This window comes from Danio aesculapii, chromosome 12 (assembly GCF_903798145.1).
Source record: "Danio aesculapii chromosome 12, fDanAes4.1, whole genome shotgun sequence".
NCBI classification, from domain to species: Eukaryota; Metazoa; Chordata; class Actinopteri; order Cypriniformes; family Danionidae; genus Danio; species Danio aesculapii.
Genome location: NC_079446.1, coordinates 44,505,991 through 44,527,494, shown reverse-complemented (window position 1 = coordinate 44,527,494; position 21,504 = coordinate 44,505,991).

Sequence of the window (21,504 nt, the reverse complement as noted above, 5' to 3'; positions counted from 1 at the left end):
TTAAAAAGTCTTAAATCAACTGAAATATTGTGTTGTATGTCTTAAATAATTTTTTAAACCAGTTTTCTTTGTTCATATATAGCTACCCAATCTAGCCATTAACACCCATACAATCACCAACAATCAATCTCATTAAAATGTTTAACTTTTTATTCAAAAATAGCATTTAATTACTTTTCCTTACAGTAACATTTGCTTAAGTTTTCTATTTACTTACTGCTGAGGATACTGACCTGACCTATATATTTTTATTGCTATATTATTATTATTATTATTATTATTATTATTATTATTATTATTATTATTATTATTGTTGTTGTTGTAGACTGAAGTAATTGACTCCTATGTTTTGTTCTATTATTGGTAAGGGTTATAGGGTTTGTGAATGGATATATTTGAAAATAAATTGTAAAAATTCTAACTAAATTATTATCCATTCATTCGTTCACTTTCTGTTTGACCTAATCCCTTTATTAAACAAGGATCGGCACAATGGAATGAATCGCCAACTTATCCAGCATATGTTTTACACAGCAGATGCCCTTCCAGCTGCAACCCATCACTGGGAAATATCCATACACACTCATTCACACACATACACTACGGCCAATTTAGCTTATTCAATTCACCTATACCGTGTGTCTTTGGACTTGTGGGGGAAACCAGAGCACCCTGAGGAAACCCACGCCAACACGGGGAGAACATGCAAACTCCACACAGAAATGCCAATTGACCCAGCTGAGGCTCGAACCAGCGAGCTTTTTGCTGTGAGGTGAAAGTACTACCCATTGCGCTACCTAAATTATTATTACTGTATTATTAAATGTGTTAAATTTTAATCATTTTTGATAGGGCAAGTGAAAATCTTTTCTAACTGGGATATTAAAAAAAATCCTTAGCATTTAGCCCTATATAAGTCTAAAATTTCATTCATAATGGTCTTAAAAATGTCTTAAACTTGGTAAAACCTGCAGAAACCCTGAATATAAATATTGCAATACATGCTTTAGGACAGCGAAAAACTGCTCCAGTAAAACATTTAATTTGATTTCTAAAATAAAAAGTGTAAAAATGTAATTCATGATGTAAAATATATAGCAAAATCTAAAATACAGCCGTAGAATGCAAAACACTTAGGAAAAGTCTGAATTCTGAAGTATTTGGTTGTTATACACTTCCAATTAAACTTTTGAAATGTAAGATTTATTGATTTGATTTATTTCTTTATGTATGTTTAGGCGTTTTTTCCATGGTATTAATAGAAACCATTCCAAAGTATATGATGAGAATTCTGAGGGGAAAAGTCCTAAGTTTGAGATAAGTAGTTGCAAATCCATCCATTATTATTTATTAATGTATTTAATAGAGGTGTAAACCTACACTAGTCTCACGGATCGGTTCAGTTACGATTTTCATGCCATCGATTTGGTTTAATTCGATATCTCGGTGCATTGACGATGCTTTCCATACACAGTTTTAGATTTTCTTCAAAGCACAGCAATTCTTGTATTAAAATGTATACATATATTTATATTTAGCCTATAGTTGGAGCGTTGTAAATATTTGCGCTCGCCTCCCTCGCCATAGTCAACTACGGAGACAGCGCAAATAAGATAAATGACGTCAGTACATAATAACCGTTATGATTATTACTGAACCAATACCGAATAGTATTTAATATTTATTTAATTTTTTTCTGAAAATGAAAAATTTCTCATGACATTAATAAAAAAACAGGATTGCAATGCAAAATTGCAATTCAAGTGGCATGGTGGCTCAGTGGTTAGCACTGTTGCCTCACAGCAAGCTTCGCTGGTTCAAAGTCTCTGCTGGACCAGTTGGCATTTCTTTGTGGAGTTTGCTTGTTTTCCTGTTACTCACTGAAGCTAAGCAGGGCTGAGCCTAGTCAGTACATGGATGGGAGACGACATGGGAAAACTAGCTTGCTGTTGGAAATGGGGTTAGTGAGGACAGCAGGGGCACTCAACCTGCGGTCTGTGAGTCCTAACACCTCAGTATAGTGAAGGGGATGCCATACTGTCAGTGAGCACTGTCTTTCAGATGAGACGTTAAACCAAGGTCCTGACTTTTTGTGGTTGTTAAAATGGCACTTCTTGTAAAGATTAGGAGTGTAACACCGGTGTCCTGGCCAAATTACCTCCATTGGTATCCCAATCATCCCCATCCACTGAATTGGCTGTATCACTGTCTCTCCACTCCCTCTATGGCTGGTGTGTGGTGAGCACACTGGTGTTGTTGTCCTGTGGCTGCCGTCACATCAACCAAGTGGATGATGCACAGGGGGGTGGTGTGGAGAGACCCCCCTCATTAATCTGTAAAAATGGAAATCATATTTCATAATGTGAAAAAATACTCTTTTAGTGGAAAAGAGTCAGAAAATCTCTTGCAAAAAGTAAAATAAAAATTGTAAATTTGAGTTGTAAAAATACTAAGCATAGAATTCAGAGAGTTCATGTAAACAGCAACATATAATCTTACAGTAGAGTAGAAAATAAAAAGTTCAAATTGTGATGCATAAAGTTGTATTTAACTTTATTATTAATATTTTTGAGTTTCATGGCAGAAAAAAAAATATTGTAAAATCCTAAAAAGGGGGATTCTGAGGAAAAAAGGCAAAATTGTGAGCTGTAGTCAAAAGTGCTTCAGTCAGTCATAGTCTCTCTCTGTGTCCCGTCTCACTCTCTCCTTCACCTCCCACATTTAATCAGGTATCTGGGGTCCGTGTGGAGGAACTGTTGGATTAGACAGCATTCTGTTGGGTTAAAGAGGAGGTTTGGTGGAGAGCAGCTCCTGCTGTGGTGAAGTCCCTCCACCTCCAGGGCATCAGCACTCAAGAGAGACTGAGAGAAACGCTGTAAACACACGGTAAGAGCACTCACTGACTCAATCACACACCTCTCACATTACACTCAACACATCGCACTACATCAGCAATTACTGGACAGCTGAAAGCAGTAAAAGTTGTTCAGCAGTTTCAGAATAAAAAGTCGAATTTTAAGTTTTGTGAAGTCATGTTTAAGGCGTATTTATTAAGGATGTTCCTTTACATAAAGCTCTGAAATTAATATTATAGAGCTTGATTCTGGCAAAAAAAAAAAAGTTATTAAAATTCTGATAATAAAGCCTGAATTGTGAGACATACACTAAGACTTTTAAGATAAAAACTGTGAGGAAAATATCAGCGCTTTGAGATAAAGTCACATGGATTTTATTTATTTAATGCCAGAAACAAGGAGTCTAGTTTTCAAGATATAACTGACAAGAAAACATCACATTACTAAGAACTATGAGACAAACTGAACATTCACAGGGTGCCCACGGGGTCTTAAAGTATTAAAAGTTGATAAATCAATTTAGAGAAATTTAAGGCCCTTAAAAAGTATTCAAATGTCTTAAATGCTATTTTTCAAGATATTCAATTTGATATAATTTTTGATTTTGCAATGTATGGTTGTATGCTAAAGTTTGCCTGAATTAAAGTGAATATCAGGATGCTGTGTAGTTTCTGAAATCCTGCTAGATTTGACATCATGCTGCTTTGTTTACCGCAGTAAGGCAACACCATTATTTCTGTGGTTCTATAGGCGCCAATCTGCTGAATTAGCTAGATTTAGTAAATTTATATTCAGTATATGAATAATGTTTTAGCTTTGGATTAGTTTCTTACATTTAATATTTAGTAAATCTACTGTAATTTAAAATCTCGCCAGTGTTTTCGGTCGAAAAGTGGTTATAAGGTCCTAATGGAAAGTATGGTCTTAAAAACGGTCTTATTAAAGGTATTGAATTTCACCCTCTGATTCCTGTATATACTCTGATTCAGACAAAAACACAGAGCTAAATTTATTGACAGTCACATTTACAACTCAAGAATTAAACCCAAAAATCCAGAGAAAAATATAAAAACCCATGAAACAAGGAAAAAAGTGTGTAAAATCTAAATTTCCTGAACAACTACAGCACAACCCCATCCCCCCCCCCCCCCCCCCCCCCCCCACCCCCATAATCCGTAGAAATGTATCAAAGTTGTGTTCAGAAATGCTGTATTGACGCACTATTGCTCCAGATTTGCTGCCTTTGGTTCTCAGGTGTGTTTTTTTTTTCTGACTGGGCTGAAAAAGTGTGTGTGTTTAAGTGAATCTATAGCTTTATAACATCCTCTTCTTTTCTCTCATAAACTTTCTCACACACACCAGTAGAAGGCACAGTTTGGACCTCCTGCTGTCTTGAGTTGCAGCATTCCTAAAATATGAGAAACATCAAAATGAAAACGTAACGTAAACAGAAATTGTAGATGACAAAGATCAAATAAATCAACATCAAAAAAAAAAAAAAATTAAAACAATTCTGAGAAAACAGCAAAATTTAAACTCAAAATTCAGAGAAAAAAAATGTCAAACTTGGGAAATCGAAATGCTAAATTGCAAAGAAAAAAGAATTGTGATGTAAAGAAAGAAATGAATCGGACAGTTGAACAACTTTTATTCCTTAAAACGAGCTTCCTTAGAAATGAATGAATTTCGTGAATTAAACAAAACAAAAAAAGAAACTGCATACTCAAAATTTACAAAATGTAAACTCATTTAAAAACGATGTGATATGAAGTAAGAATTCCATTAAACACGTTAAACCGAGGTCCTGACTCTCTGTGTCATTAAAATCCTTTGGCAATTCTCGTAAAGAGTAGGGGTGTAACCCTGGTGTCCTGGCCAAATTCCCTCCATCGAAGTATGATGGAAGTATATACTTATATAGTAAAGTTAGAATTTCACTGCACAATTGAACAAATACCTTTTTTTTAGTTTGTTTTCTTACATTTTTAATTTTTATTTTGTGAAACAAGCTTCCATAGAAGGCCGTGTTCAGAAATGCTGCATTGACACACTATTGCACCACATTTGCTGCCACTGGCTCTCAGGTGTGATTTGAGGTTTTTTCTTCTCTGACTGAGTTTTCCCTTCAGAAATATCTCTGAAAACTGTATGACAACCACAAATGCTTCAGAAAAATCTGCCAGAAATGTACATACATCTATAGCGTTTTATACTCCTCTGTCATGCATGCGCACACACAGTTGTTTTGGGCCTCCTCTTGTTGTGAGCTTGCTCCGACATGCCCGACTCGATCCTGCGGGACTTACATCAGCCACAAAGCAAATAGCAACAAACGTGCACGGTAAACAAGCTAGCAGCAGCTCGCTGTGCAATACACACCTTTTCTGGAGCTCTCCAGCCTCTTCCTGCCACTCAGAGTTTGGCGCATCTTTAAAACATCAATACGTAATTGAGAGCGAACGCGGCGCCGCAGATTTGCATGCTCCTCATTTGATCCCCATTGCTCACCAGCTGCTTCCAGTGCAGCTCCAGTTCAACCAGTGCCTGCCACTTTCACTCTCCGCACTTAATTGGTTCCCAAGGCAAGAATTAAATATTTACTTTAAAGCCCTTAAAAATTCAATTGATTTTTATCTGACAGCTGTGATGGTCTCGAGTGGGCCGATTGCAGGCGGTCTCAACCAGGTCCCATGAGCGATTGGAGAGAGCGCAACACAAACTGACAGGAATCCTGCCTCACACACACACACACAAACGCACACAGATGCTATGGTTGTTTCTTGATCAGGCTCTGGCGTGGTCAATGCTTTTATTTCAGACACAGCTGTTGTGTTGCTGGCTTTATATCTGAGACGTTCTCTCATCAGACAGCAGATAAAGGTGGAGCTGACAACAGTGAAATGCCTTTCAATATTCTGATAGGTGATTTGTAATTTATTGAAGTGTATTTCTAAAATGGTTTGAGTGTGAGGACGTGTGGATTTGTATGGATAATGATGAGTCTGCAGGGTTGTGGCTTTGAAGAAAGTCTAATAAAATAAATAAAAGAAAATGTGGAGTTTAGATGCAAAAACCTCTAAATGCCATCTGAATTTTTCTCTAAAATGAGTATTTTTATCAGGCTCCTTCGTGTATGTTCAGTAATTTCACTTTTAATGCAAAGAATAAGTCCTTTTCTTGGTTTTTAAAGTAAAATATCTCAACATAAACAAAGGAGGCTAAAAAAAAAGGTCATTTTTGATGGAAATTTCAGATTGCACTTAGAGGTTTTTGCATCTGAACTCTTCAAATATCTTTCTGTCTGTCTGTCTGTCTGTCTGTCTACCTATCTACCTATTGATTTTATAATACCTGTTGATTTTAATAAAAACTAATTTAAATTCAAGTAAAACGAGACTAGTAGCTTGTTTAAAATTTAAGAAAACATTTTGATTAAAAATTTTAAAACAGTAATTGATTTTAAGTCCTTTAATTTGAGATATATTTACTTCAGATTGTTTTGTGTCATCTGTAATGAGAATACATTTCATAGTTACCAAATTATCTTTTATTACTTTTTACTTTTTACAAATTAAACTTTAAGCTAAATAAGCGTGACTTAATATGACTTTTATTAAATGGATGTATGCCTTTGGTAATTTAAAGGAATTGTTTACTCTATATATTCACTTAATGTAACTTTATTAGGTCCAACTGCTTGTTAACGCAAATTTCAGCCAATCACATGGCAGCAACTTAATGCATTTAGGCATGTAGACATGGTCAAGACGATCTGCTGCAGTTCAAACCGAGCAACAGAATGGGGAAGAAAGGGGATTTAAGTGACTTTGAATGTGGCATGGTTGTTGGTGCCAGACTGGCTGGTCTGAGTATTTCAGAAACTGCTGACCTACTAGGATTTTCACGCACAACCATCTCTTGGGTTTACAGAGAATGGTTAGAAAAAAAGAAAATATCCAGTAAGCGGCATGGTAGGGTCAAAATTTGGCATCAACACCTTGAAAGCATGGATTCATCCTGCCTTGTATCAACGGTTCAGGCTGGTGGTGGTGGTGTAATGGTGTGGGGGATATTTTCTTGGCACACTTCGGGGACAATGAGTACCAATTGAGCACCGTGTCAACACCACAGCCTACCCTAACTATTGTTGCTGACCATGTCCATCTCTTTAATGACCACAGTGTACCCATCTTCTGATAGCTACTTCCAGCAGGGTAACTCGCCATGTCATAAAGTGTGAATCATCTCAGACTGGTTTCTTGAACATGACAATGAGTTCACGGTCCTCAAATGGCCTCCACAGTAACCAGAACTCAATCCAATAGAGCACCTTTGGGATGTGGTGGAATGGGAGATTCGCATCATGGATGTGCAGCCGACAAATCTGCAGCAACTGTGTGATGCTATAGTGTCAGCATGGAGGAATATTTCCAGTACCTTGTTGAATCTATGCCACGAAGGATTTAGGCAGTTCTGAAGTCAAAAGGGAGTCAAACCTTGTACTAGTATGGTGTACCTAATAAAGTGGCTGGTCAGTGTATATAGTATACTATATATAATCTTGGGGGATTTTTCCTAAAAGAACAGTGTAATATTAATTGTTTTAATGTTTAGTAAATATTATTCAAAATAAATTTTAAACAAATTTCCAGAAATTAAATAAATAAATAGATAAATAAATCTAATTATTGAGATATTTTGTTTTGCTGCAATATGATTATAATTTATACAGATGATTAAAATAGATTTGGATTTTTTTTATTAATTTACATCAACTGGGATGATCAAGTTTTTCTATGCAGTGCATCTGCATAAAATACAATAAATTATAAATACAACAGACCAAACATTTTAAATAAACAGGGGAGTCTAGCAGTATTCAAGTACAGAAAATTGAACAATCAAACATAAAATAACATGGTTATCATTGTATAAATCATTTCTAAAAATAATATTTTATCATATCTGCATATTATAATCTTTAATAAATGATCTAATCCTGCAATGTGACTATTGCGCATACACGCATTGCGATATTGATGCCCTAACGATATATTGTTCAGCCATTCAGGTTTCTGTATAGATACAAGCCTTAATACCTAGATTATGAGAAATTCTAGAATATTATGTGATCACATATTACAGTTTTTACAGACGCTACGACACATTTCTCAATACTTAAGTCACTTTTGCAAAACTCTTCACACGATTCTCCTAACTAACTTTCAGCTTGGTAAAGCAGTTCATTTCACATTCAAAATGCACTACAACTACCAAAACACTTTATTCAGGTCTCATATAAACTCATTCCTCCAGAACTCTAGCAAAGGTTGAAAGCCGACAAACACACTTTGTCACCCACAAAAACAATGAGCTAAAAACACTAACAACATGAAGCATTACACAGTGTTTTCTTGTGTAAAACAAGGTCAAATCTCTGTTTATAATTGCAATAGATATTGTTTATAACTCCAATAAATGTTACTGGAATAAATCAGACATGATTTATTAGGGCTGCACAATACTGGAAACTGACATTGAGATATTTTGTTTTGCTGCAATATGATAATAATTTCTACAGATGACTAAAATAAATTTGGATTTTTTTTTTTATTAATATACATCAACTGGGATGATCAAGTTTTTCTTTGCAGTGCATCTGCATAAAATACAATAAATTACAAATACAACAGACCAAACATTTTAAATAAACAGGGGAGTTTAGCAGTTTTAGCAGTAAAGCTCTTTCTGATTCTGATTCTATTGATGCAGAATGACTCAATATTTTATTTCCTTTATTTATTTAAATTTTAAAGTATTTTTAAATTTTTTAAGTAATTTAAAAATACAAGAATTTGTGTACACACCGTCCGCTGATACAGATACAATAGTAATGCTAATCTGGCTGGTTAAACTGCATTTTTAGATGTGAAGTATGTTTCAATAAAATATAGCGTTTGAATTCTGCTGTCTTATTCAGTTTTGCATGATGTTATTGTTTTGAACATAAGTTTAACAGTTCTGAAAACAGTATGCATGTGCAAAATGTCCTGTACGTACAAAGATTTTTGGCAGTTGTTGTGTCTGAGTGAGAAAAGAATTGATGAAATTTGAGAGATGTAGTCACTGAATGCATTTTGTGCCAAAACAATGATAATTGATCTTCAGTTTAGCCCACATAGACTTCTGTTGTGCTCACTGTGTTAAGAGTTTTGTAAAAGTGACTTGAGTATTGAGAAATGTGTCCTAGCGTCTGTAAAAAACTGTAATAATGATAATATAGATATAATAAAATGTAATACATTAACATTGAACAATATCTATAATCATAGTGAATAAACTGAATCCTGATTATAGATATAATGTTAGACACTACTGATCAATGCATTTTTAATCAATGTGGATTAATGTGAATCTGTAAATAGTCAAAATAGTCCAGTTAATGTAAAGTCTGTCAATAGTGTGTCAATAGTCATTATGCAGAGTCACTAACAGGACCTGCAACAATGTCAATATGAGACCTTTGTGTTGTTTCCACATTGTTAAGTTGGAGTAAAGGCTCAAAAGAGCAGCTTTACTGGAGTCCGTCACATTTGTTCTCTCCTCAGAGTCAGTGAGAGTGATTCAGTCTGCCAGGCTCACAGTTAATAAGTTATGAATAAGTTAAAGCTTCAGCGTGAGGAACAAGAAACAGGCTGGATCTCAAGAGCTCAAGCCCAGTCAGACGCTCCCAAAGCATTGCGGCAGCGTTTCCACAAAACCTTAGGAGGCCTGTTAACGCCGGAGGGGGAATCAATCACTGCGGACTCGCATTAAAACCTCAATGTGCTTAATACTGCGGCTGAGTATGAAGTCCTGTCTGTATCTGTTCTGACCATCACAAATCTTTAAAACCGCACCGCAGATATCATACCAAGCAGATGCATTACAATCAGCGGCTTTTTATTGAGCCATTGAGAGCTTTACACAGACGTATCGGTGTGATTTAGATGATACTGGAGCGTTTGACGTACAGTGATTGAGTTTTTGTTGCAAGGAAAATGTTTATAATAGTTTTTTTTTTTTTTTTTTTTTTTTTGCAGGGTGGGGGGGGGGTGCTATGAAAACTCATGTTAGGAAATCTGAGCTTGTGATTTAGGTGTTTATACTCGCATGTTATTATTACTTTAAATCTCGCCCTGCACTGTAAAAATTGCTGGGTTCCACACAATTCCCTCATCTTTTACTAACTCAAATCAATTAAGTTAACTTAATTGTTTTTACAATTTTAAGTGGATTAAACAAAACAATTAAGTTGTCCCAAAAAAACTTAAGAATTGTGTTGTTTCAACTCATTTTAAGTTTTAAGTCATAAGAAGTTTAAACAAGCAGTCAAATTATTTTTGAGTGTGCCTTAATAATTGTATGTATTTATATTTAAGAATTGATATATTTAATAATAAGAGATAAAAGTCAAATTCTGGTTTATATATCAGCGGTTTTGTAAGTTGTTAATTAGAATATGAAATGAGTATATATTTGTCAAGCATATGAATTCTCTGCTGTCATTTGAGTATTAGTAGACTGTGCTTAATATCTGTTGATAGTGCTCCTTCGACTTCGATTTAACTGACTGTAAGAAACTTTGTAGATACCCTAACCCCAACCTTACAGTCTCATATAATCTAATGGGAATTATTTGGCACTCTTGTTAGCTAAGAACAGGAAACTGAGGCTACAATTCGCACAGGCTCACCAAAATTGGACAGTAGATGATTGGAGAAACATTGCATGGTCTGATGAGTCTCGATTTCTGCTGCCACATTCAGATGGTAGGGTCAGAATTTGGCATCAACAACATGAAAGCATGGATCCATCCTGCCTTGTATCAATGGTTCAGGCTGGTGGTGTAAAGGAGTGGTAGATATTTTCTTGTCACACTTTGGGCCCATTAGTACCAATTGAGCATCGTGTTAACACCACAGCCTACTGTAACCGAGGATTGTTGCTGACCACAGTAAACCCATCCTCTGATGGCTACTTCCAGCAGGATAACGTGTCATGTCATAAAGCGCGAATCATCTCAAACTTGTTTCTTGAACATGACAACGAGTTCACTGTACTCAAATGGCCTCCACAGTCACCAGAACTCAAGCCAATAGAGCACCTTTGGGATATGCAGCTGACAAATCTGGAGCAATTGCGTGATGCCATCATGTCAATATGGAGCAAAATCTCTGAGGAATAGTTCTAGTACCTTGTTGAATCTATGCCACAAAGGATTAAGGCAGTTTTGAAAGCAAAAGGGGGTCCAACCCGGTACTAGTAAGGGGTACCTAATAAAGTGGCCGGTGAGTGTAAGTTAAAATGAAAAAGAAAAATCAATATTCCAGTAATTACCTTTTAAAATAATGAACAAAACCAGAAACAAATGTTACATGCTCTGTACAATAAACATCTGTTTTGCTTTTAAGACCTTTTAACTTATGTTATTTGTGTTTTCATTACAAGGCAAATGTTTATAATCATTCTTCATGCAGAGCAAATTTTGCCGGAAAAGTAGTTTATATTCCCCATCACAGCAGAGCTTGTGATTGTAACCTGTAGATCTGTGTTAGACGTTTGTACTGGACTCTCATCTATTCACTTTGACTAATAGTCTTTAAATTGCTCCATTCGTCTCCTCTGGCCGCCTGCTTTTTTCTTTATAAATGAGGAATTAATTACTTTCCCATTAACGGTCATAAATACAGAGTGTCACATATGGGATCTGACCCGGGTTAATACAGGTTAAATTCTGCAGCACTCCACCAAAATCTGACATACGGGAAACTGATTGGGTCGTGACAGATTGAAATTAAATAAATTGTACATTTTGTAGACCAGGGCTAGACATTTTTATAAGAAGTTATTATGAATTAAATAAAAATTGTATCATTATTTTATTATTGTTTATTTTATTAAAATTGTGTATTGTAAATTAATTATTATTATTATTGTATTTTTACATTTATTTTTAAATATTTAATCTATTTTTAATAGCATTTAATGTTATATAATGTTATTCTATTAAATAATAAGGTGCTAGTTAAATAATGGAGTATAAAGTATTAAACTAGGGCCATAAGTGAGGTTTAGAGATCTCTTTTTTTAATGAAAGTGATTTTGTTCGGTTTCTACATTTTCAAAAAAACTGTGCTTTAAATTGACAATAAACAATATGCACTCACTGGCCACTTTATTAGGTACAACCTGCTCATGTTCAACTGCTTATTAGCTCAAATTTCTAATCAGCCAATCACATGGTGGCAGCAACACTAGGCATGTTGACATGGTCAAAATGAAGAATGGGGAAGATAGGTTATTTAAGTGACTTTGAACATGGCATGATGTTGGTGCCAGCTGGTCTGGTCTGAGTGTTTCAGAAAATAAACTTTGTTTGTTTTATAGCTTTTCCAACAGTCCGGGTTGTGTCTAACATACAGTATATCCATGCTTCAGTCAGTTAGTGTGTTGCTCTTCTGACCTTGCTTTGGTTCAAATATCTAGTTTATAAATTATCTGTGAAACACAGAATAAATTACTAATTTACTACAAACTAGAACAATCTTTCACCACATATTGTGGAGCAAAAGCTTGCTTTCCCCCCTTTCTTTTTGCATCATCCAGAAGTTAAGAGTTGAATCTAAATGTGAAACTGAAAAATGTAGTGTTTGATTTAAAGGGACAGTTCACCCAAAACTGAAAAGTCTGTCATGATTTACTCACCCTTCACTTCTTCCAAACCTCTTTTGTCGTCTGTTGAACAGAAATGAAGATATTTTGAAGAATGTTGGAAACCTGTAACCATTGACTTTCATAGTACGTGTTTTTTTCTACTATGCAAGTCAATAGTTACTGGTTTTCAGTTTTCAAAATCTCTTTTCTTTTTTTAACAATAAAAACTCTCAACGTTTTGAGCTGAGTTTAGGGCAAATAAATAATGAGTAAATGTACATTTTTAGGTGAAAAAATCTCATTAACAGAAAAACATTGTTACCCGAGTAAAGAAGTCCCTTAATGATTTCATGATTGTTGTTTGGAAACAATGAAACATGCAGTATTTTCACTTTCTCTGTGTCTAAAATCCCTCATTCTCTTTTTCTTCTTTTTTTGTACATACTTAAATTATCCAGAATTTAAGATTTGAACCAAAATTTGAAGTTGAAAAAATAATATTGACCACCATCTGAGCTTGAGTTAAGAGAAAAACATATATGCCTGACCCAAGAAAACACTGTAAAATGAGTCATTTACTCATCCTTGACTTCCAAACAAGTTCGTTTTTTTTTTTTCTTCTGTTATTACAATACAATATTAGGCGACACAGTGGCTGGTTCGAGCCTCTGCTTGGTCATTTGCCATTTTTGTGTGGAGTTTGCATCTTCTCCCCATGCTAGTGCTCCAGTTTCCCCCACAGTCCAAACACATGCGCTATAGGTGAATTAAATAAGCTAAATTGGCCGTAGCGTATGTGTGTGAATGAGTGTGTATGAGTGTTTTCCAGTACTGGGTTGCAACTGGAAGGGCATTCGCTGTGTAAAACATATGCTGGAAAAGTTGATGGTTCATTCTGCTGTGATGAACCCTGATGAATAAAGGGACTAATCCAAGAAGAAAATGAATAGAATATTTATTTATGAAGCATATTTAAAAACAACTGAAGTTGATCAAAGTGCTGTACATGAGAGTAGACAGAAAAAAGGAGAAAAAACACAAAAGAAGATATTTTGAAGAATGTTGAAAACCGGTAACCATTGACTTCCTTAGTAGAAAAATAATACTATGTAAATCAATGGTTACCGGTTTCCAGAATTCATAATATCTTCTTTCATGTTCAACAGAAAACTCAAACCGGTTTAGAGCAAGTCAAATGTGAGTAAATAATGATAGGAATGTCATTTTGGGGTGAACTATCCCTTTCCTTTGCATCCATTTTCACAATATTTTGCTAATTTGGGCATTTAGAATGTGTAAATGAGTATTAAAGCACACAAACTGAGCAGGTCAATATCATTTCTAATGGACAGCATATTTAGTCATTAGTAGTTTGTATTTCAGCGCTCATGAATCGTGTTCGTCTAAAGCCACAATCTCGTCCAGCTCAGCCCTCCATCCTCTCAAAGCACATTTTTCCTCCTCTTTTTTTTATTCTTATATTTTCCTGCACGAGTCTGGCAGCCTCCATCTCCCCGTTCATTAGCACTTCAATTAAATAAAAAAGGGATGTAGTTGTGTCTGAATCCTCTGCCAATTTGGCAGGCGTCCCGAGCGCAGGCACAGACCAGAGCCTCCTTTTTCCACCCGTAATTCGGCCCCTAAGCAAAAGTGACAGGATCTGTCAGCGGTCCGCCATTCACCTGAGCATCTAAGTTATATAACACTGGTCTGATGATAATTAGTGTCAGTTTTAATCTGCTCTTAAGCGTCCGGCATCTGTGGGCTGTTGTGCCGAGGTGTCAACTCTAACCTGAGCATGAATATTTCAAGGGGATTTGGAGGACGCCAGGAAAGATTGAATTATTTCATATTAGCCGCTATAGAGTGTGATTTCCATCGCAGTGAAAACGGCTTCAGATCAGGCTGGATTGGTGTGATATGGGATGCGTGGCAGGTACAAGTGTGCCGTACGGAGGCCAAACGCTCTTTGTTTCTGGCCGTGATGTTATTTTAGTAGCGCTGCGGTGGTTTGAGGGTTTCAGAGGAGTCTCAGTTCAGCGGGACGTCGTATATTTGCTCTCTTCACACACACACAGAGACACGTATGTCCTATTTCCACTGTCAGACAGCCAACAGAACACACACACATAGCACTAATGGAAATAAGTACTTACACAATGCACGTGTAGTATGCAATATATATATATAAATTGCATATATTATATACATATTTGTTTTAAAACTGTAGATTTTATAATAATCACAAGAATTAAAACAGCCCAGTTTTATGACGTTTTTAAAAGTCTTTTCATTTTTAATAATTGGAGCTATTTATTTGTTAAGTTTAATTATTATAATTATAGTTTTTTGTTTAGATTACTTAATTATAACGTGTTTTTATATTTAAATTGACTAATATTTGACTTTTTATTTTAAATTTCAAAAATGTACAAAATTATTAACCATTTAATATCTAAAAGTCATCACAAATAATCAAAATTATTAATTTAATTGCATATATTATATACATATTTGTTTTAAAACTAGATTTTATAGTTGTCACAATTAAAACAGCCCAGTTTTATGATGTTTTTAAATGTCTTCATTTTATAACAATCGGAGTTATTTCTTTGTTACTATTATTATGGTTTTTGTTTAGATTACTTAATTATAAAGTGTTTTTATATTTAAATTATGACTGTAATATTTGACTTTTTTATTTTAAATGTCTAAAATTATTAACCATTTAACATCTAAAAGTCATCACAAATAATCAAAAACATAGTAAATAATACATTAAATGATTTAAAATACTTTAAAAACAGTTAATTGCATATATTATATACATATTTGTTTTAAAACTAGATTTTATAGTAGTCACAATTAAAACAGCCCAGTGTTTTTAAATGTCTTCATTTTATAACAATTGGAGTTATTTCTTTGTTATAGTATTATAGTTTTTGTTTAGATTACTTGATTATAAAATGTATTTTAGCCCATTTTCATGTTTAAATTATGACTTTTACTTGTGACTTTGTTTATTAAAAATGTTGAATGTGTAAAATTATTAACAAAAAATGGGCAGAAAATGTACTTTATAATTATGTTTACTTATTATTTGCAATATTTTTTATTTGTGATTACTTAGAAATTAAATGGTTAATAATTTTATACTTTTAAAGATAATTCAAAACAATTAATTTATATTTAGTGTTTTAAAATAAGGTAATAATTTTATAGTAAAATTTGCTTATATTTAATATTATGCATTGTATTAGTATTTTAGAATTTACAATTTTATAGTATTTAAGAAATTTTATATGAATAATTTTCTAATTACCGTTTATATTTACGTTATTGAAATTATCATTAATATCATTAAATATTGCATATTTTGTACTTTTTCACTTTTACATGTGCCTTTTTAAACCCATTTGTTTTTTAATTAGAATTTATTAATTTGAATATATTGTTAACAATTATATTAATAATCGTTATTGTTGTCATTTTAATCATTATTAATCATTCTTTTAAATTGTGAAATAATAAGGTTTTTTATTACAGTTTATATTTACATTATTAAAATTATTATTAATATAATTAATTATTTTGCAGTACTTTAATTAGTAATATAATTAGTTATTTTTGTGTATTACGTTTTCACATTGACAGTGCGTTGTTAAACCCATTCGTTTTTCAATTAGAATTTAATAATTTGAAAACATTGTTAGACATTTATTTAATAATTTCATTATTTTAATTATTACTAATTTTTCTTTTAAATTGTGAAATGATAATAAGAGTTTTTGTGTTTTACTTTTCTAATTACAGTTTATATTTACATTATTAAAATTATCATTAATATCATAAAAAAAATTGCACATTTTGTGTATTAATTTTTCAGATATACGAATTTATATATATATATATATTTATTTATATACAATTTATCAATTGAAAATTTTGTAAAAAAAAATATGAATAATTATTGTTATTATTTTAATTATTATTAATCATTCTTTTAATTGTGAAATTATAATTAAAGCTATTTTGTGTTTTATTTTCCTAATCACAGTTTATATTTACGTAAAGTTATTACTAATATAAAATATTGCAGTATTTAGTTATTTTTGTGTATTGCTTTTTCATGCTTACAGTGCATTTTTAAACACATTAGATTTTATTAGAATTTATTCATTTGAATATTGTTAAAAATTATATTAATAATTGTTTTTGTTAATTACAATTATTATTATTCTTTTAAATTGTAAAATCATAATAGTTTTTTTGTGTTTTATTTTTCTAATTACAGTTTACATTTACATTATTAAAATAATTCAGATAAAATATAGCAGTATTTTGTTAAAATTGTTCATTAGTTTTTTTCATTTAAGGTGCATTTTTAAACCCATTATTTTTATAATAAATAGTTAAAAATGATATGAATAATTGTTATTGTTATCATTTTAATTATTATTAATCTTTCTTTTAAAGTGTCAAATAAGAAAAAGAGAACTCATTTTGTTTGATTTGACATTCAACCTGAAATACAAGAAAAAAAGTATTTATTGAGCACCAGTGAACATGTTTGACCTTACAACACAAAAGATTTGTAATCATGATGGATTTACTTCCCCTAGCATTTCATACGACACATAAATAATCAGACAATTAAAGAATAATACACTTCTGTTGCATCCTCAAAGCTTTCTTCCCATGAGATTTTACCACATCCAATCTAGATATTAAATATCCACATTGGCCTTATTAATGTAAATAAAGTAATATGTAGATCACCATCATGACGGATCACGGCTTTCATTCAGTCAGCTTATGTAAACCCACTCATTCAACGTAATGAAAGAGCGTAATAAAATATACATACAGCCCTGCTCTCTCTCTCTCTCTCTCTCTCTCTCTCTATATATATATATATATATATATATTACTGCCAGCCTTCATGTGCGATTAGATCTGATGTTAATTACATTTAAACAGAACAAGGCTCATTTTGATTTGAGTTTTAAAGTAACTCCTCAGTCCTTCTACCTGTCACTGCTTGCACATCACACACTAATGCTTTATTAAGAGCGTCTGCTGGGAGCCCGAGCCCGTTTTAGTATGTTGAGCTCAATGTAAGACTAATTAAAAAGTGTATTTTTACATTATTAATTTCTGAGTTTCACACTTAATGAATGTGAAATGACAGGCCTCCTATTTTTATATGTACACGCTGAGGACGGAGTGGCCGCTGGGAATACTGATACGCAGGTTTTGGAGAAAACATCGGGCTCTCCTCTGGAGTCCAGCGGCTCAAAACAAACTCCACAAAAAGCCTTTCATCACAATGAAACGCTCAAATTATTTGACCTCCGAGTCCTTGGTGTTGGGACTAAAAGACTCTTGTGATGCAGCAATCTTGATTCTGTAGGAGTAAATTGGCCAGTTTTAATACTTGTTTCCACCCCCCCCCCCCCCCCATATTTATTTAGCTAGAAACAAGAATGTATTAAGTATTAAAATAAGCACTATAATTGTTTTCTTATTTGTTTTTTTTTTTGTTTTTCTGATTACATTTGATATTAAATGGTTAATAATTATTATTGGTGTTTAAACATAATGGAAATAATAATTTTCCATTTATTTGACAAATTATTCGACCTCCGAGTCCTTGGTGTTGGGATTTTGGCAAAAGTCTCTTGTGATGCAGTAATCTTGATTTTTCATGCTTGATTCTGTTGTAGTTTGGCATATTTAATAAAAAAAAAAACCCTCATATTTATTTATTTAGCTTAAAAACAAGATTGTTCTAAGATACAAGTCCATGAAAAAGCTAAACTTTTAGCTAAATAAGTACATGAATAAGGTCTAAAAACAATTATGGTTGTGTTAAGCTCAGTTTTATTATATATATATATATATATATATATATATATATATATATATATATATATATATATATATATATATATATATATATATATATATACATAAATATATATATACATACATACATACATACATACATACATACATACATACACATATATATATATATATATATATATATATATATATATATATATATATATATATATATATATATATATACATGGACATATATATATATACATGGACATTATTATTGTTATTATTATTATTTTAACATTATTAGATCTGATTAGACAATCTGGAGTGTAAATGTAATAATCAGACAACAGCGTTTTGAAATGATGCTGCATTAAGAGCTGTTAAAACAAAACAAAAACAGTAGACGAGCTAAATAAAAAAACTAACTTTTAAAAAGAACTCTTTTTGCAGTACGTGGTGCTTATAAAACAGCAGGAATTGCATCGTTTCTTTGTATAAAAGTGCTGTAAACAAAGCAGCTGTGCTGGTATTTAATACACATACTTTAATAAATCAAAAGGTCTAGCGTTACTGATTTGAAGCAAATGGTCAGATTTTGATTAAAGATTACCAAAACAACATAATTATTTATTTACATTGAGACTAACAACTCAGCAAGCATTTCTTGTGTTTAAAATGCATCTATTAGATGTCTAACAGACATTTAAACATAGATGGCTTGGTTAAAACAAGGCTGAATATGTGATGCCAGTCAAAATCTGATAGACGTCTAAGAATAGCATGAAACTATCATCAAATCAACAGGAATGACGACTGTCTGTCTTTGACAGAATGTGAAGTCTGTCTACTTTGTGTATTTGTTTGATGATTAGTCTATAGTTTTAGACATCTATTCTTATACGTCTATTAAATATTCACAGACAGCCCAAATTTAGCCTCATTTTAGACGTCTATTAGATGTCTGTGAAATACATTTGCTTAGTGCGAAAGTAGCAAAAATAAAAATAGTAAGTTTTAACTTCTTCTACCAGTGTTTCGTGAACAGTGAGCTGCCCCGTCCAGACGCCCATTCATATTGTTTTTCAGATACAACCAAATAATACACACACTAGATAAAAACAACGAAGTATACTGAATGAAGCTCTTGTGGACTGATGTTTACTCTAGCTTTAGATATGAAATGAAATCAAATATCCAGCTCATTTATCAAGAGTTTTTGAAACATAAAACATCACTCGATCACTTAAACATGAGCTATAATGAAAATGCCGTCACAGACACACACACACACACTCTCATAAATATTAAAAGATCAATACAGAAGTCCCCCATACAGTATATTTATTTAAAGTTGGAAACATGATGGAATTAAATTTCATTTGCCAAAGTCAAAATTTGTTACACTTGTTCAATTTAATGCAGAATATCTTGTGTGTGTTTTTTCATGTGTGGCTTGTGCTTCCAGAACAGTGTGTTAACAATAAATACTCTGTTTACACAGAGTCTGTTTACACCTTTACTCTGTTTACACCTTTTCCTGTTCTTGTAGACACTTATAGAATTATAGAATGATTGAAATGCAGTAGGTCTGGAACAAAGAATCAGCTGAATTAAAACAAAACACAAAAAGATATCTGTAATACATTCACTTCTACTAAAAGAGCTTCAAATGTGAGTGTGTCTGCCTGGACTTGGGCTTCTCTAATAGGAGATGTTTGATCAAGACTGTGTTTTCATCCTCCTGCTGAGAGAGAGAGAGACTAGAGAATCTCTCTGTAGAATAAATGTAATCAAGTGTGCGGAGATCGTTTTGCCAAAACACTGCATCTCCAAACACACATTTTCCATCTTCACTACCGAAAGGCTTTGTTCAGGAGAGACGGAGAATTGATTCAGAATGTCAAAATCCCAAAGCTGGAAGCGAGAGAACAGACTGACAACAATAAGAGCTTGTGCGCTGTGGTTTGAAGCATTATGGTGGCATTTTGATTGTCAAAAGCTTGGTTTTTCATGCCTTTCCTTCTTGTTTTTGTACCTTTTATCTTCTTAGGAAGATGGTAACCTTCTGGAAGCTGTAGGTTAAATCCGTCAGCAGCTTTTGTTTTTGGTGCCTAATGAACAAATTGTATATCTCCCCCCTCTGGAAATGTTATGAATGGATTTTGATGGTAATTACATGTCATTATTATCATAGTTTTTATTTATAACAAGGAAAATTCATATTTAAGATCTCTCTTTTTTTAGAAAATCTGAATTAATTAGGGGTGACATGGTGGCTCAGTGGTTAGCACTGTTGCCTTACAGCTAGAAGGTCGCTGGTTTAAATCTCAGTTGGCATTTCTGTGTGGAGTTTGTATGTTCTCTTCGTTTCCCCCACAGTCCAAGCGCATGCGCTATAGGTCAAATGAATAAACTAAATTGGCCATAGTGTATGAGTGTGAATTAGTACGTATGGCTGTTTCCCAATACTGGGTTGCAGCTGGAAGGGCATCCGCTGTGTAAAACATATGCTGGATAAGTTTGCAGGTCATTCCGCTGTGGCGACCCCTGATGAATAAAGGGACTAAGCTGAAGGAAAATTAATAAATCAATGAATTATTTAGAATATAAGAATAGTATTGTCTTATATATAATTTGAATATTATATTTTTATTTTGACATTGAAACAGCACAAAGCAATACAAAAAGCAACAACTATAAAGACGAACAAAACAGAACAAAAAAAAGACAGGAAAAAAGAGATTTGACCGTTGTTACATAATTTCCTCCAGTTTTACACACAGGTTAACAATGTTACACATATTTCTAGGCCAGTGGGCACAGGCAATATGGTGATCTTGAAAACAATGAAAGGGTCATACCTTTAAACTGTTATCTTGGACATTTGACAGATCATTTAAGGGTTCTAGGTGGCTTCGAAACCAGCAATGCAGTCAGAAAGATCGCGTCTAAGTTTCTCTAAATGTAAAAGTGCGAGAGGGTTGAAAAAATGTGGAGCAAAAAGTGGTTTTGATTATAATATACAGTGCTCAGCATATATAAGTACAGCCCTCACAAATCTCTGAAATTTATATTTTATATAGGGAGCTCTACAATATTA